At 41.4% G+C, this 17,033-nt stretch overlaps 1 protein-coding gene across 6 annotated transcripts in view; it reads right to left on the minus strand.

The window, feature by feature from the left end:
- The window catches only part of CYRIB (CYFIP related Rac1 interactor B), a 96,981-nt gene that overhangs the window by 60,088 nt on the left and 19,860 nt on the right, over nucleotides 1-17,033 (minus strand). For 2 of the 6 annotated variants that reach the window (XM_032133355.1, XM_032133339.1), the window contains exon 1: nucleotides 15,802-15,924. The exons of 1 other annotated variant lie outside the window; for it this stretch is intronic. The gene's annotated coding sequence lies outside the window, so the exon portion shown is untranslated. Of the gene's footprint in view, nucleotides 1-14,449; nucleotides 14,501-15,801; nucleotides 15,927-17,033 lie in introns of those variants that run through there. 3 more of the 6 variants (XM_032133317.1, XM_032133376.1, XM_032133331.1) reach the window with 3 other exon arrangements.

Genomic DNA, 17,033 nt, shown 5'->3' on the forward strand with positions numbered 1-17,033 from the left:
GGTGATGGGGGGTTTGATTAGAGCCTGACACCAGCAGCTTTAGAAAATCACCTTCCACCCTGAATAGTGATATGCGAATAATCATTCAGCATCTTTTATGAAGAAAACTGCCACAGGAATGACACAAGATCCTGACTTAGGACTACTTCAGAAACAGCTCTCAAGGTACAGGATTTTGTATCTATTGGCCTTTAATAAAAAAAAGGTGATTGGCTTCTCTCACTCTCTATTCTTCGGTGTCAAAAAAATCTCACAATCAGTATCCCAACCAGCACTATCACTAACTCTAAACACATTGATTTTCAGCACTGATAAAAGAGTAAGTACAGACATGCTCCTATTTTTACAGAAGTTATAAACTCAAGCATTACTTAAAGCTGAACATCCTCATTGTAACAGAAGCTTTTTTTCATGGAATAGCCTTTCTTTGTCTCTATACTTGCTAAAATCCAAAGACAAAGAAAAGCCCTGAATTATCTCTTTAAACGTTAAAGGACCTTGACACTGAACACAGACAATTTATTACCCATTACACTCACATATATTAAATGCAAATGGATGTTTTTTGCAGTGTATAAACAGCCAAAATGATTCACACCAAGTGTTTACCTAGTCCAACAGCAGGTATTTAAGGAAATATCCTCGGGACCACTTCAGAGGTAATGCAGAGACTGCCTGAACTACAGGTTACCTCTGCACATTGGATATGAACATCTTCAGCCTCTCCAACCAATAGTGACAGCAAGTGCCACAGTGCAATTAAGTTCTGTGTGAGGGGAGGGAGAAAAAAGAGCCTCATTTATTTTACAGATATTGCCATAAGTTCCTCAGCCATTCTGTCAGCCTGTGCTATATCATTTATTTAATATACCTTTATCACATTGCCTTTCAATTTCCTTAAAATCAAGGCCTAAGGTATTTAGTTTAGTAAACTAAATAGACATTCTAAGATATCCAATCACCTTACACATTACCTTGATCTATGACCAGCTTTTACAGAAAGCAGACATGTATATTAGTTTGCTAGCCAACAAACTAGGTCAACCATTTACTGAAATCCATGCAGACTCAATCTCTGCAAACAAGCAGAAAAAGGCAGTGATGGTGTGGTGGGGTTTTGTTTGGTTCATCTGGACTCTTCAACCTTTCTTAGAACAAGGCTGATCTGCAGAAGCTTCATGGAGTTTCTTTAATTTATTCCTAAAGCCCTGGATGACTGTACTCTTTTAGGTGGCACCTGAACAGATCATTAATCAAATACTAAGCCCACAAGACTGCAGCTTTAACAAAGTCCACCTTCTGCCACCAGTTCTCCTTCCATCTCTACTTTCCTGAAGGTCTCCCCTTTTTCACTCACCCTATAGCTCAAATTGGAGCACAACAGACCAAGAGCGAGGTTAGAGTGCAGAAGTCCTGGATCAGCGATCAACCAGGTCTCAGACGCACCCCTTTGTTCCTACTACCAAAGTACTGGGAATTGCCACTCGCCTCAGCTGCCATGAGAAACTGCTTGTATGGCTGTGCAAGTCTCTCCCCTGGCTCAGAGGTACCACCAGTTGTGATTTGTGTTGGTTTTTTGGACTTTGTTTGGGTTTCTTCTTGCTTTTTTTACTTATTATAAAACTGTACTTCAGCACACTGTCCATCCCCGAGCCAGGGAAAAACAAAACCAGTTAGAGTAATGCCATGAAGAAGATATCTATCCTGGGACTATGGCCTATCTTATAAAAAGTGGAATAAAGACAACTTCTGCTCCTTAGCTAGCACACTATTTTTAAACAAAGAAGATTACCATAAACCAAGAAGTTTAATATTTATGATTGCCACTTCGGCTTCTAAATTTGTATTGAATACAAATTTTTTTTGGAACAACAGATGACAGGAATAATCGTATTCAGACCCCTTAAGTGACAAAATGATTCAAGTATCTATAAAAATGGAGAACCAGCAGTACTATCATCCTCCTATCCACACTTCTCCTGTTTGCACACCAATGTCAGCAAACCTGAATCCACCACCTTAAACTCCCCTCTCACAACAAGGATACAGAGCATTTTGTTCACACAACCTAAAAACATGGGATTTGATACTCCTTTGGACTGAAACTATTAAAATGAGGGTGTAGGTTACTTTTGTTTTACTGACATGCAAGATGTCATTAAATGCAGTGTCTTTTCCATAAAGCCAGAATACTCACAGTGCCGTGCTTCCCCTGTCATGCAGAGTACAGCAGTTCTACACTTATTTAGCAACAATACAGAGCCCTCTGCAAAGGTCTGCTGTAAGTTCAGAACAGGAGACAGGAGAGTAGCCTACATTTCATATTTCCTTCCTTCTGCAAGGTTGAGTCACATCCTTAGGTCTCCTTTTAGAATGCTAACAAACCAGGGTAGAAACAAAAAAACCCACCCTTTAACAGAAAAGCCTTGCATTCAGGGGAAGATACAGAACTGCCAAAGGCCACAGTTCAATTCTTTGGCTCATGTTCTGCTGTGTCAGACAAGAGAACTGCACACCTTTTTTCTTGTTAGAAGCAAAACCTGATGCTCTTCACAGCCAGACAACTTCGTCAAAGGATTTCCAAGATAAATAAAAGGCGTTAGCATTTATGAGTGAATAATACAGACAAATTCCTCATTTGGAATACAAATTACTCTATTTACTGCATATAAAAAAAATACCCAAACCCAACCACCATCACATGGCAGAAAACAGAAAGTTCAGCTAGCTATAAGACAAAGCCTTTCTACACAGCAGGTTCAAAAGTATAAAATTAAGATCTGTATTTATATCCTTTGGTCTCTCTAGCACTTTAAATATTTTAAGCCATGACTGCCAGAGATGAAACAGTTCTTGCCTTACTTCCTCTGTTCTACCAACAGCAACACCACTGGGCTAACATGGGTAAGTTCACTAGTTAAAACTACTACAAGCCCACAAGCTGTTTGTTTGAAGTCTGGACCAGTTTCACAAGCCTGTTTTGTGTGGCCCAACCAGTACACAGGCTGGGGCAAGCAGAACTGTTAAATCAAGTAAGTCCAAGCTTTAGATGACTACTTCTATTTATGCAATATACAATTATAGTTCGTTTCATCACACTTGAACAGATGGACCTTTGCAAATCACCTACCCTGCACACCTGTATGACCAGAACAATTAAGCAATTGGGACTAGAGCATCTCACTCAACAAAAAAAAGGAAATAATAGATCAGCTGGTACAGTTGTTTCTGCTGCATAGCCCACCTATTGAATTCTGAAATAATTATTTGCATAGCCCAGAGTATTTCATATCGTGTGTTTAATACCAATATTAGTATCAATATATTTTACATTGATGTATTATAAATAGTATGCTTGCAAGTATTATGCAATAGAAGATGCATTTCTATCCAAACCTTCCAGTGAGTCAGAAGCTGGGCCATGAGACAAACGCAAAAACAATCATTTTCTTATAAACATGATAAGCTGAACTGATCCCCTATTAGCAGGCAAATAGACTAGATAATACACTTCCATCCTTTCTACTCTCGGTAAGTCAAAGGCACTGATATTACTGTTTCAATCTTTATACGTGCTGCAGTTTTCTATAAACACAGGTTTAGATAAAATACATGTAAGTCAATAGTAAGAGGTGCAAGTCTCATTAAGATGGGGTAGTTCTGGAGCTGTACCTTTCACAAGTGTTTTCCAAAATAATTTCTTTCAAGTCTAGCTAGCTATTAAAACAACAATGCAGCATGTTTAAAAACCATGACCATACTATTTGTATTTAAAGATTAAATCAGTCTCATTTTGTAAGGTACAGAGAGTCAACTACTTGGCACTATAGGCAAGGTGCTGTATGCAAAGGAGGAACTAATCACTAAGTTTCCGGACTGAGGACACAGCTACTGTGTCAGAGACAAACTTCCCCTAAAGGCTTCTTTTCATAAGCAACTTACAAAATTTGGAGGGGGGGAGGATATTGACCTCACCTGTCTAAGAAAAGAATATTACCTTTTTCAAACTTGTCCAAGAAAAACTACAAAAGCCAAACCAGATTTTCAGAATTACTCCCATATAACTAAAAAATGCATAAATGTATTCTATTGTAAAATCACAGGCAACAGATGCTGAATTTAGTTCTTCTCAAATGATACTAGGAAAGTTTGAAGTACTGACCTTGAAGATCAGTTTCACTGCAAAAGTAAGATGATTTTTTTTTCCCCTGGAAGCACTGTTTTGGAAAAGAGTAGTGTCTCACGGCTCCTCACAAAGAAGAAAAGTTTGCTTCTGCACAGTAAACTTTACTCAGATCCAAAAGGAGTATTTGTCAGATATGCAAACCAGACAACTACAGTCTGCCCCAATTACAAGTACTGAGAAACCGTGAGAAACAGCATAAATAGGAAGAAAGAAAAGAGAAAGAAAGGAAGCCATGTCCTATTCAACAAGCCTTCCCCAATTCCAAAGCACAGTTGAAAACAAACCTCTCTGAACTCCTGGCCTGACTGGCCCTGCATTCAAAACTGATAAACAGGCTACAAGGAGCACACTTCCAGAACCCCTGAACCTCCTCCATCAGGAGAAGGGGGCCTGCCACTAGGTGATCTCTAAGGTCCCTTCCAACCCAAATAATTCTATGATTCTATGAAGAAAAAGGAAAGTTCAAAGACAAAATTCAAACAACTTCCTTTTCGGGCAGTTCTAGCCTCAACTTTGCAGAGATGATTACAAATATTAATGATGCTAAGTGAAAGAAGCAGTACTGTACTACTGTACTACTCAAACTCTACCAATAGCTCCTTTTAGTTACTCTAAACTTTCTGGTTTAGGAGCATTCAGGGGGAAGCATAAAGCAGAGAAAAGTATGGCTGGTAAGAGCAAAAGAAAACACAAAGAATGCTATCTATGTCAGATATTTCCTGAAGGACAAGCAAGAAGAGCTTTTTACACAAGTGCTAAATAAAAGATGATAAGGAAGGACAGAGCAGTGAGAGTGAAACTATCTGAGCAGATGTAAAACAAGAGCATGAACCCCACCTTCCAGTTACTTCTATTACAGCACTGCAGGCAGGACACAGCCTCCACATTTCCGCTACGGGCCAGTCCTGTAACAGCAGCCTCAGCAATTTACAAAGCAGAGCACAGCTGACAGCAGTAAGGGAGAGATGATGTTACACAAATAACCACCTGATAAGAGACAAAATACTTTTACAAGGTGCCCTCCTTCAGTGAAGGGCAGCAGATGAAGTGCAGAAATTCATACTCTGGGACTGCCTAAGGCAAAGGGTAAAAAGAATACCTTAAATAAACCAGCTCTAAATCAAGCAAAAAACTACACATAAGCACAAGCACTTCAAAGAATTAGGGTATTTATAAAGGACTATGATGACTGCTCAGACATATCTAACACAGCTTTCACTCACTGTCTTCAATTTTTTTCTGTCTCTAGACTTCCAAAAAGTTGTAGCATAAGATTGAACACTGTCCTTGAAAACAGATACACTGAAGTACCAACATAAAATAGCTTATCTTTCTCATGATTAAGTTTTTAAAAAATATCTTGAACTGTGAAATGAAATTTTTGCTTTTTACAACACATGACAAAAACAAAACACCAATCCTTTTGCAGAGAACAACATTTTACCAAGTAAATGCATTTAGTTGGTTTTTTTGTTGTGCTTTCTCTATTTCTCAAACACTGATTCAGAACCAGGAAACAGACCAATTCTAGGCACAACAATTGTGCTCTTCATTTTAAAGAAAAAGTCTGACTTTCAACTTTTTTTTTAACATGCCAAAATACTAAAACCAAACACGACATGTTCTCTTAGGAAGTAAAAGCTATGTAACTGTGGAAGCTAAACACAAATTACTGGAACTCAGTAAGTGATTTTTAGTTCCTTTACTGAAACTATTGCATATACATCAAAAACACAAAATTATGCACTACTGAATCATTCTGGCAGCGTTGTAAAGCCAACAATTGTAAGAAATTGAATTTATTGTACATGGCATTTTTTATTTCCTGACAACTGTCAGCAACACACAGTGCCCTGATGAGGCAGTGTGTGCATGCTTGTCCCCTGGCAGGGAGGACCTGCCCCCAAGAGATGGAACATGAGCATAAGCAAAGCCTGTATCACTCATATACCAAAATAGGGTCTTAAAAATCACTGAGGTATTTTGGCCAGCAATTAAAATATTAGTTTCCTGAAAGTATACGTGGATTCTACATCAGCTCAGATGTAGAATTTGCTTTGGATACAACTGTCCTGCTTGAGTAGCGTCTTGAGACACAATCCAGCTGACTACCTGCACAGTGTACAGGCACACCAAGCACATGGGTGTACATAACAACATCTGTAACAACAGATTTATACACACACAAAAATCTATACACACGGAGAGTAACCAAGATACAAACTATAGCACTTTATTATGTCCCATCCTCTGGAGACAGATGGCTTTTGATTTGCCCTTTTTTTTTTTTTTTTGTTGGGTTGGTTGCTTTTTTCCCCTTCTAAAATAAAGTTTTATCATGACTGTACTTCCTTTTCTTTTTAGTGCTGCTACTCCAGCTCTCTCCTGACTCACCCACACGTAGCTGTGCTTCAGCATGTTGTAGTTCGTGTTCTTTTATGAAGTGTCACTACAATTCCTACTTGAACTGAAGAGACTCAAATTGAATAAATCCACCCACAGAGGTAAAGGTGGGCAGAGCTGACATCACACAACTAAATACACAAAAAGCCTATGTAAGGCCAGACACAGCACCTGAGGTTCTAATTGTTTAAAGATTTTGTTTATGTGTCCTTTTCCACATGAAAGTACCTCAGGTTTGAACACCAATGTTTGTCACATTCCCAGTATCACATCAGAAGCCAGCTGTGCTTCTGAGAAACCCAGACTGACTCTTGAGATCAAAAGCACTCCCGTGATCATTTCCTTCTCTGACAGGGAAGAAAGATCTCTGCCTTAAGACTGAAGAGACATTTGCTACCAATGAATGCCACAGTTTCAAGAGAAAGCAAGTTTCCACCAAATTTATTCCATAGCAGAAGTGTTTCTAGTCCTCCAAGCTGCAAAGCTGATCAGCCAAATATTAACTGAACATAAGCCAATACAGCAGGCCTGGTAAGAAAAGGCAAAATACCACAGCTCCACCCATAGAGGCTACTGGTCTTTTCTTTACCCAGGAATAAACACTTTTTCTTTTTTTGTTGGTTTTTTTTTTGTTTGTTTGTTTTAAACTACATAGTTTTCTAACCAGAATAACCTTAATTCATAGCATTTCTCTTAAAAAGGAAGTCTCCAAGAAAAACTGAGTGATGAGCATGATTCAAAATAAAAATGAAAAAAAATTAAAAACTCACACACACACAAACCACCAAAAAGCCAAGAGGGTAGCAAAAGGTTTTTTACCATTCCTTCTACTGACAGAAGAAACAACAGTTTTATACTTCTTATGTTGGTTGATACAATTTCATTTCAACAGAGAAAGTCAAGAGTCACAAGGGTCTACAAAACAGAAAGAGCTTACAGGTCCAGTGGTGACAGCAGGACAGAACTGTCAAATTAAACAGATAAGCAGAGCAGTGTGGACGATTATGAGACTCCCACCTGAAAAATAAAAACCAGCCCATTCCTCCTTCCTTCACCATAAAGCAGAGAAAGGAATTCATTGCCCACAATTCTGTTAATAAGGCTGCAGCAGCACTTCAACTCCTCCATAACATCTAAACACCAAGTAGGTGTCTTTTCACAACATGTGCCTGTTTGGCCCTAAAACTGTGTGAATACTGCACAGAGAAGGAACGCATCAATACCAAATGTTTAAAGGAGCTACTAACACCAGAGTACAAGTTCTCCAGTCACACAATGCCGGAATTAACACTTCCTCATTTCTCTGAGCAAGCTACATAGTTACAAAAGAAGAAAGTAGAAACAACTTTGCCTTTTGAATGGCCATGTGCTGCTGCTGCAACAACCCGCAAGACCTGGAGCACTGCCTGGTTCTCCGATTCGATTAGGGCAGCTACATGCCCAAAGAGACTACAAAAACAAGAAACAAGTGTGAAGTAAGAATTCATTATTAGAAAGGAATCAGAGCAAGAAAAAAGTAGCAAGTTCTATGGAGATGTGACTGCAATATGTAAACCAGTCTAAAAAGAGTCAGGTTACAGTCATTTCTAACCATGCAAAACTAACTGAACTTCTCTGTGCCTTTGCTCCTCGTGTAAAATAGGAAGCAAACTACTTCCTCATCTCACTAGACCATTCTGATAATAGATAACTTTACAGAAAGCAGTACCAGACTATCCATGAGGAAATTACCTGTATCTCTGGAGCAATCTAGCAAGAGCATGGTACTAAAGTCTAAAGCAATGAAGACATACTGCTGAGCACTATGTTGGCTAAATAAGCACCAGACACCTGGGGGGGGGGGGGATGAAGCAAGGAACTAATGGAAGAAATGGTCTCCAATTATGTATTCATTCATGGCTCCTTGCTTTCTGCAATTTCTGGACTTTTGAGCACTGCTTTGTAGCCTAGCGGTATAAACTCTTAACCAGGAAATGAGCCCAGACAATTCATCCTCTTGGTTACATAGCACACAACCAGAATCAGAACCATTTGCTCACAACATCAATTTTTACCACTCAGAGATACATATTAAGCTAAAGTAGTGAAGACATGTTGGCTACTATTGGCAATGGACAAAACTGTTTTATTTCACTTTAGTCCCTTCCTTACGGATTTTCTAACTCTGCTTTTACCATCGCAAGTTCCTTGTCCAACAGACCTATTTCTTTACAAAATACTCCTCCTGTCCACTGTTCCCTGCCCATCAGCTCTCTTTTACGTATTTTCTTTGTCCAGCAAGTCCTCATTTTCCATGATGTCCCCAAGATGCTGGGTGAGAGGCAGCATCACTCCTACACACTTCCTCAGTACTGACCAACACTTTCCACACAGCCAAAGAGCTCACAACCCAACCTCTCTGCTAGTTTATCATCAACCTGGGCCTAACTCAGTCCCAGATTCTAATTAATATTCTTCCCTTCTTTCAACTCAAAGTGAGCTGCTCCTTCTCCTAATTAATTGCCATCTCTCCTCACCTCAGCCATCCTCTCCATCCAAACCTGTTTCTTCTTCCATGCTGCCTGCCCGGATACATGTTTATTAGAGCATGAGTTTTCATAGGACTGTAATGGGGTCAAACTGAGGCCCGTTCTGGACTAGGGACAGGGAGAAAAGCAAAGCAAGAGGCATCAGCCCTGCAAAAACACTCTGCTCTAAAGCTGAGATGCACTAAAGTTATTTGAAGAGCTGTCAAATTTTAAGACTCCCATTACAACATCTGTTTCCAAGCTTCACTTTTGGCAGTTACTGAAGTCATTTGACTGAAATTCCTTTGAAAACCTGACACAATATTAACATCAATATTATGTCACACTCAAAATATTACATCTTAATCAATAGTCTCTTACACTGCCATTTACTAGACTCTACTGCCAGTCACACCTACAGTGAGTTTCCCAGCGGGACACAATTCTACCCCATGTTTATTAAGAAGCCAGAGTCACAGAATAATGGAGAGTTTCCCCATAACAGCTTCAAACACTGCTAAAACTGGAAACTTCAGAAGAGATAAGAAAACAACTTGGGCTTTGTTAGGCTAGTTGAAAGTTCTTGCAGGATTGCTCTCCGAACTTCAAGGCTGGAGATATCAACTAGATTATGCTATTCTGTTACTCCTGCTAAGAAACTAATTCAGCTCTGAACTCTGAGATGCAAAGGTAAGAACAGGTAAAGCATTTACTATTTTAGTGCTTAGAAGAACATGACTTTAGTCAGTTATACATGGGAACAAGCAAAGTAGCCATAGCAAAAGATTCAAAACCATCATTACAATTCAATCGCCTGTTCAGCTGACAAATCCACATCTCCCCACACAGAGCTTCTACACAGGAGCAGGAAATCTAAACTCCGAATCAATTAACTGCTTCCATAAGCAATCCTTACACAATGTTCTCTCTTGTCTGTATGATCTTCATTTATATAAAAGGTCAGCAATTTTATCTTTGAGCCTCATGAAGTCTAGTGGTTACATATTTCACTTCCACCTTTGAAGGGAACAGTTTCAAGTAACTGTATGTCTCAGCACATAAAAGGTGCAAATACAACAAGAAATGAACTGGCTTTTCATGCCCAGAATGCACTTTGCTTGAGAATTTTCACTTTCAAGGACACTAAACAGGAAGGTTTTGTTTAAAAAAAAAAAAAACAACAACAAAACTGCCAAAACAAACAAAAAAAAACAACCCTGCTATGAATGTATTTCTTATAAATTCTCACAGCTTTTTTTTTTTCCAAAATGACAGTACTAGAATCAGAAAAGTGTCTGGTTTTTTGGGGTTTTTTTTGTTTGGTTGGTTTTTTCTGGTTTTTTTTATTCTCATTTTTTTTATTCAGGAGAGGGTCAAACTGATTTGTACATCAGAGACTGAAACAAACACCTTTGTTGTGCAACACAAAAAGGCAAGAAATCCATTTCCGTGAGGATGTTACCCTCAAGACTGCTATAATAAAAAGGAGAACAAGTCATCACCCAGTGCCACACCTGACTGGAAGAATATGCAATTATATTTTTAAAAGCACTTTTTACTTCAGACTACAGGGCTTAAATGTTCCCCAATAGCGGGAGGCTGTTCTGTGAGCAAATTCTGTTTAACTGGCGTAGTTCAAAAGACTCTTAAATTCAGCCATGAGGCAATTCTGGTTCTCCTTCAGTACTAGATGATTAAATTAAATGGAGTGTTAGCGTGAGTAACTTTTTCTGGTGTACTACACAAGGTAATGGACGAGTTCCTAGGAGCCCTAGTTGTAAATTAGGTGACTGGAAAGCTCCGTTTCTGTGTCTAGTGGCTGTAGCAGTTGAATAACTTCAAAAGTTAGATCTATCTAGGACAGCGTTCTGCTGCACTTTCTTATATATAAAGTGATTACCAATATAAGATTTTTTTTTTGCCTGGTGGACACCAATTTCAGGTAAAGCATTTGCTGATGGAATCAGCCTCCCAGATAAAATGTATTAACTGCCTACAGGATCAAGCTTTAGGTTTTTGTGTGGGTGGCAGACAGAAGGCCTGTTTTGCAAGGCAAGCTATTTTTGTAGCTACAGCCACACCAAATTGAACACACTCAAATCTCACAAGCTAAGCTGTCCCAGACCCAGTCACACTGTTTGCACAGGGACCACCTGGGAATCCCAAGTGCTGTAGATACAAGCCAGAGAAACAGTCCAGCACTTAGTAATCAAGACCACAAACCATAGAGCACTTTCACTGAATGGGAGTAATTGAATAAAAATATATCCTCCCATACAAACATCATTAGAGAAAACTAGTTTTAAACACTTGAATATTGTACTTATGTACAATCTCTTTGTTTCAGAGATATTTGGTCCCCAATTTTTCCTACAGTCCCCCAATGATTTCATGTAGTAGAAAAAAAATGGCAGGTTTGGTCAGTCATATACCATTCCCTAAATGCAGCATCAGAACTTTAGGTTAGTGCAAATAAGGGAAACAACAGCCTTTCCCAAGACACACAAATTAGTCAATACTTGTCCAGGTACTAGAAACAAAAAAATTCTTCTTCTAGGTGCTGAAAAAGCAATGCTAAAGAACACTCAAAGATAATAAGTCTGGTACTAAAAATCCTTTTACTAATCAATTTCATGAACAGCATTAACATCATCAGAGTTCACCAGAAATAAATTACTAAACATTTCATCAATATCACTGTATTCAATAGCAACAGTAAATGAAAAGGGCAGAATAACAAGACAACAAAGATTGTAACAACCGATCTGAATTCTGAATAACCCACACAAACAGACTGAGAAGGACAGGGTCAGCCCTTACCTCACAACCATGACTGTCTTACAACTATCCTGAAATTCAAATGATCATGAGTGAAAGGCCAAAGAACTCACTATTTTCCCCGCACCTTTCAATTATGTTTTGCCTGTAACTAGTTCCACTGTTTCCACAGTGAAGCTATTCTCTCTACATCAGGCTTTCACGTGACAGAGAGAACAAAATGCCATTTCTAAAAAGCAGAATGCAATTAAAACCACAGGGGATGGGGAACACAGGAGAAAATGCTGCAACTAAAAACACTTTCAGCTTTACCTAGTCAATTCTAAAACTGCTCATTGTTTGTTACTGGTTTCTGTTAAGCTCTGCTGTTTACATGATTGCAATACACGTATCCCCAGTAAGCACTGGAACTGCAAATGTAAAACAGCGCCTATATAAGAGCCTATTACTCTCAGCAAATTTTAGACAGTTGGAAACACTCTGCCAGCTGCAGCAGCCAACTTGTGGCACTCGAGAGAAAATTCTTGAATCACAGATGGGGGGAAACTGAGGTGATTTTATACAAGATCCTGAAATTAAAGGCAATCAAATAAGTCCCTGTCTCCATACACATGAAGAGAAATGAAGATTTCTCAGCATTGGGTAGAGGTGCTAAATTTTCCACGAACCCAAGGAAGAAAATACTGATACTCCTAAGTAAAGTTTATATGGCCATAGATTAATAATAAAGGAAAACTTAAGAAGTATGCAAGAGGACCATCCATTTATTTAAAAGCGCTCTTGATATACGCAAAATGAATGGGAGTAGAAAAGACATCAAATGGTACATACAAGTGGCCAACATTTACAGCTGGAAAATTATTTGAAATAATTCTTACCCGGCCTAACTGGTGCATGTATTTCAGGTGCCATGGCTAGTAAGCAGTGCCAATGCCTCAGGGTCCCCAGAGCTTAACTCTTTCCAATCCAAGCACAGTTGCCTTCATATCCCCAGTCCCTGCACTCTCAATCGCCTCTGAAGCCATGTTGAGAGGCCAGAGGAATTCAGCTGGACCAAAATGACTACCAGGATGACTCTCTGCATCCTGGTTCTAAGCACAGGAGCTGGCACTGACATTCAAGCCTTGTGTGGATTCAGCACATATATTCACATGAGCTGCATGCCTTGCCTGTAGCACATTTGCTTGACAGCTGATAATCCATGAGATGCAATTTGACAACACTCAAAATATTTCAGCTTTGAAGATACATTTTCAAATATTTTTACAATGAACGTGTCTCATAAAATCGATTTGTAATATACTTCAGGGTAGTTAACATTACCTTAATGAACAGGAGTCATTCTCAACTCATGCCCATCAACATCAACTACAGAAACTCTTGGTATAATTAAAGAGAACAAGCCTTTAGGAAGGACAGGCAAAGGTGACAACCTTGACTTACACTAGTGCCATCATTTCTGAGAAACCACCAACCAAATGAACTTCAGCAGCCACACACAAACCTGCTGAAGAAACAAATCCAACTCCTTGCACACAAGCTTTAATTTTGCCTGTCTCCATTATATCAAGATATGCGTTGGTTCCATCTATGCCCCCAGCTGGCAAGCAGGCACAAGAAAAAGGGGACTGCAGGCTGTTTGTGTGTCTGTATTCTCCAAAATACACAGTGAGAGGAAAAAAATCTGCATTTATGTTTACCATGCCAAAGCAGCTGCAGAAATCCAAAGTGGCCCCTACATATGCTTTTCCAAATGACAGAGACAATTTCTGTTACTGTATTACTCAATAATTCAGTAGTTTGCAATACAAATATTCCCCACCCTTCTGTCTCTTTACAGTATTAATTCCAAGTGTTTAGTGAGCGCTGTTAGAGATCTGGTGACAGATACCTTAAGGTCCCCACATAAGTGTCTTTAAACTATTGCATTCAATTAATTTAACAAGTAATTCTTTTGCAAATATATATAACTACTGATAGACACAATAAAAAATTGATTCATTTCTTCTTTTTATTAAGAGATTAAGACTCACACAAAACTCAGATAAAGGGACAGGACAGTTTTGTGTGCAAGAAGAGAACTGGCTGACACCAGGTTTCCACAGCCAGTGGAGGGAAAGTTTCACAGGAAGAGGCAGAGACTTTCAGAAGACAATCTCTTCTTTAATCTGTCCCCTCAGGTGGCCCCAGCTAAACTGCAAACAAGGAAGAAAATCTAGAGCACCTGATGACAAATGGAAGTCGTATAACAGATGGGATCAAATTCATTCCTTACTTTCATACAACCGTGGTACTTCTTGACAGGGATATTTTGAAACAGATCCTGGGATCACTTCTTTCCACAGCCCCTGCTCTCAGACAGCTAATATATGCAGTAACAAATCTGACAGTCTGACTGGGATAAAAAGCTATCTTCTCTCCTACTCAAAGCTTCTGTTTCAACAATAGAATACTCTCTGTATGCCAGGCAAGGAACAATCCAACTTCATGTAACAGCAGTATCTTATTCATGTGGTTTAGGATTTTGCTGTTAAGCTTGCCACACAGAACCAAAGGTACATTCTGCAAAACACACCTTGCTGAACAAAGGTATTTGTTGGGAGAACCTTTTAAGTTTGGATCCATGTTCCAACCTTGACAACAGTAATCTCAGGCTGTTTACTGTCCAACATCCGTATCTGCTACAACCAACAACAGAAAATGCTCATTAACTAATTGCTGTATTTAAAGCCCAAGTAGTCAGAGCACAAAGAAAGAAGATTCTTCCAATGAGAGGGGAGAGAATTTGAGCAAAAGAGACTTTGCAATTTTTACCATTAGAAACAGTAATAAGGAAGAATCCAGATTATCAGATCAATCTAGAAAATGTTTTACTGGTTTAAGGATTAACATTCATGCTAATGTACACTTGTATTTCCATACTATGTTACCAGAAACTCAGAATGACAGATTTACATGTTAGTAAGACTCCACTAACACAGTAGCATGACAGCTGTCACACTATTGCTGACATTTGGATCCAGGATGCTGATGCTATGGAACAGATAAAGAAAAAAAACTTCAAAAACCTTCGTAACACACAGTCTCTTGATTTCTTTGGTATCTGAAATGTTTCTGTGAAGAAGCTTCTTATATTTTACGACCAAGTGAGATAGAACACCAGATTAAAAAGTAACAAAACAAAATTAAGTTGCAGGCATCCTTATTCTCGAATTACACGGGAGAAAATTATAATGCAATTAAAATTTGACTTTATCAGCTATATAATGAATAGGTTAGAAACAACACTCTCCTGTTACAGACTCCAAATTCACCTTCACCCCACCTGGAATTACAGTCCCAGCATCACAGCGCCGCACACAAACCTGCAGGATACACCCTAACCATGACAAATACGCTACGATGCCTGTATTCCGCTTAACCCGCTGCATGCTCAGCCACACTCCGAAAGACTGCAGATGCCCCTTCAAGAGGTCTCCCCCTCCCGCTGCTCCCGTTATCCATTAACACTGTCACTCCATCCCGCGGCACTACCTGCATCCCAGGGGAGCCGCCCGCACTCGCACCGGGTGCCAACCAGACCCCGTGCCCACGACAGGGAGAAGGAGCCGCCGGAGCGCCGGGGAAGCCCAGGGCAGGGCGGCCAGTCCCTGGTGACCCGCGTGCTTCCCCCGGCGAGGGAGCAGCGGTCGCCGCTTCCCCCGCGCCCCGGGGCCCCTCCCCGCCGTCCGAGGGGAAGCGGCGGCGGGACGGGAGAAGTTGCGAAGCGCTGGGGGAGCGGGGAGAGCAACAGCTGGAGCCGGGCGGGGAACGGGGGCCCCGCGGGAACGGGGCGGGGGTCGCGCCGCAGGCGCCGAGGTAACACGGGGGATGCAGCGGAGAGCGCCCCGCCCGGCCCCTCCCGCCCTCCGCGCCGCTGGCACTCACCGAGCCGCCCCGCGCACGGCGATGCGGGACCGGGATCCGGAGCGGGACCGCGATCGGGAGCGGAGCCGGAGCCGCCGCCTCCCCCGCTCGGCCGGAGCGGCGACGGAGCAGCGCGCGCTGGTGGCGGGAGCGCGCGCGGGCGGCGGGAGCGCGCGCGGGGAGGGGGGAGCGGGGGGGGGGGGGGAGCGGCCGCACAGCACCGCGGGCACCGGCCGTGCGGGCGGGCGTGCGCTGACCCGGATGTACCGGGGGGGCGGCCAGCAGCAGGTGACTGCGCAAGCGCGCCCGGCCGCCACCGCACTGCGCATGCACCTGCTTCGACTCCGAGTGTCTCGGGCAGGGGCGGGGGAGCGAAAGAGAGGCGGGCGGGTGAGGCGCCGAGTGGGGCAAGCCCCTTAAAGGGGCCGCCGTCTTCCCGCAGCCCCCCACGAACTGCTCATTAACGTCACTCAAACAACCTTATTGATTAAGCCAGTTGCGTGCTTCTGGTGCATTTTTAAGGCCTGGCTCGGGGGTTTAAGTGTCTGCAGTTGGCAAAGCCAGGTTGGGAAGGGAGACGGGGTGCTCCTTCTCTGGGAAAAGCAGGGCTGCTGTCTGAAAGCAGTACAGAAATGTCTTCCCAGGTGGATCGTGTTGTAAGATCAAAGCAAAAATAAATTTTAAAAAAGTAATAAGAAAAATGTGGAAAGTTGTATCCCTCAGTGAGCACTGCCAGAGCCTTGTACCATTGCGCTCAGGCTGATCCTGGAATGCTTTCCACCTCCACCTCCGTGAAAACGCAAAAGACATGCAAAATGTGTTTAAAAAACCACAGAGAACCCACATGGAGTTGTGGGGTTATTTACCCTGGAGAAAAGGAGCCTCAGGGAGACCTTATTGCTTCCTACAACTCCCTGACAGGAGGCTGTAGCCAGGTGGGGGGTCGGTCTCTTCTCCCAAGTAACAAGTGACAGGACCTGAGGAAGTGGCCTCAAGTTGCGCCAGGGAAGGTTCAGATTGGACAGCAGGAAAAAAGTTCCTCCTAGAAAGGGTTGTCAAGCATTGGAACAGGCTGCCCATAAAAGTGGTGGAGTCACCGTCACTGGAGGTATTTAAAAGATACAGATGTGGCACTTGGGGATGTGGTTTAGTGGTGACTTTGCTACAGATTTATGGATGGGCGCAATGATCTGGAAGGTTTTCTCCAGCATGAATGATTCTAAATTACTCTAAACACAAAAACATATATTAAG

The sequence above is a fragment of the Corvus moneduloides genome, chromosome 1 (genome assembly GCF_009650955.1).
Source record: "Corvus moneduloides isolate bCorMon1 chromosome 1, bCorMon1.pri, whole genome shotgun sequence".
Taxonomy (NCBI): Eukaryota; Metazoa; Chordata; class Aves; order Passeriformes; family Corvidae; genus Corvus; species Corvus moneduloides.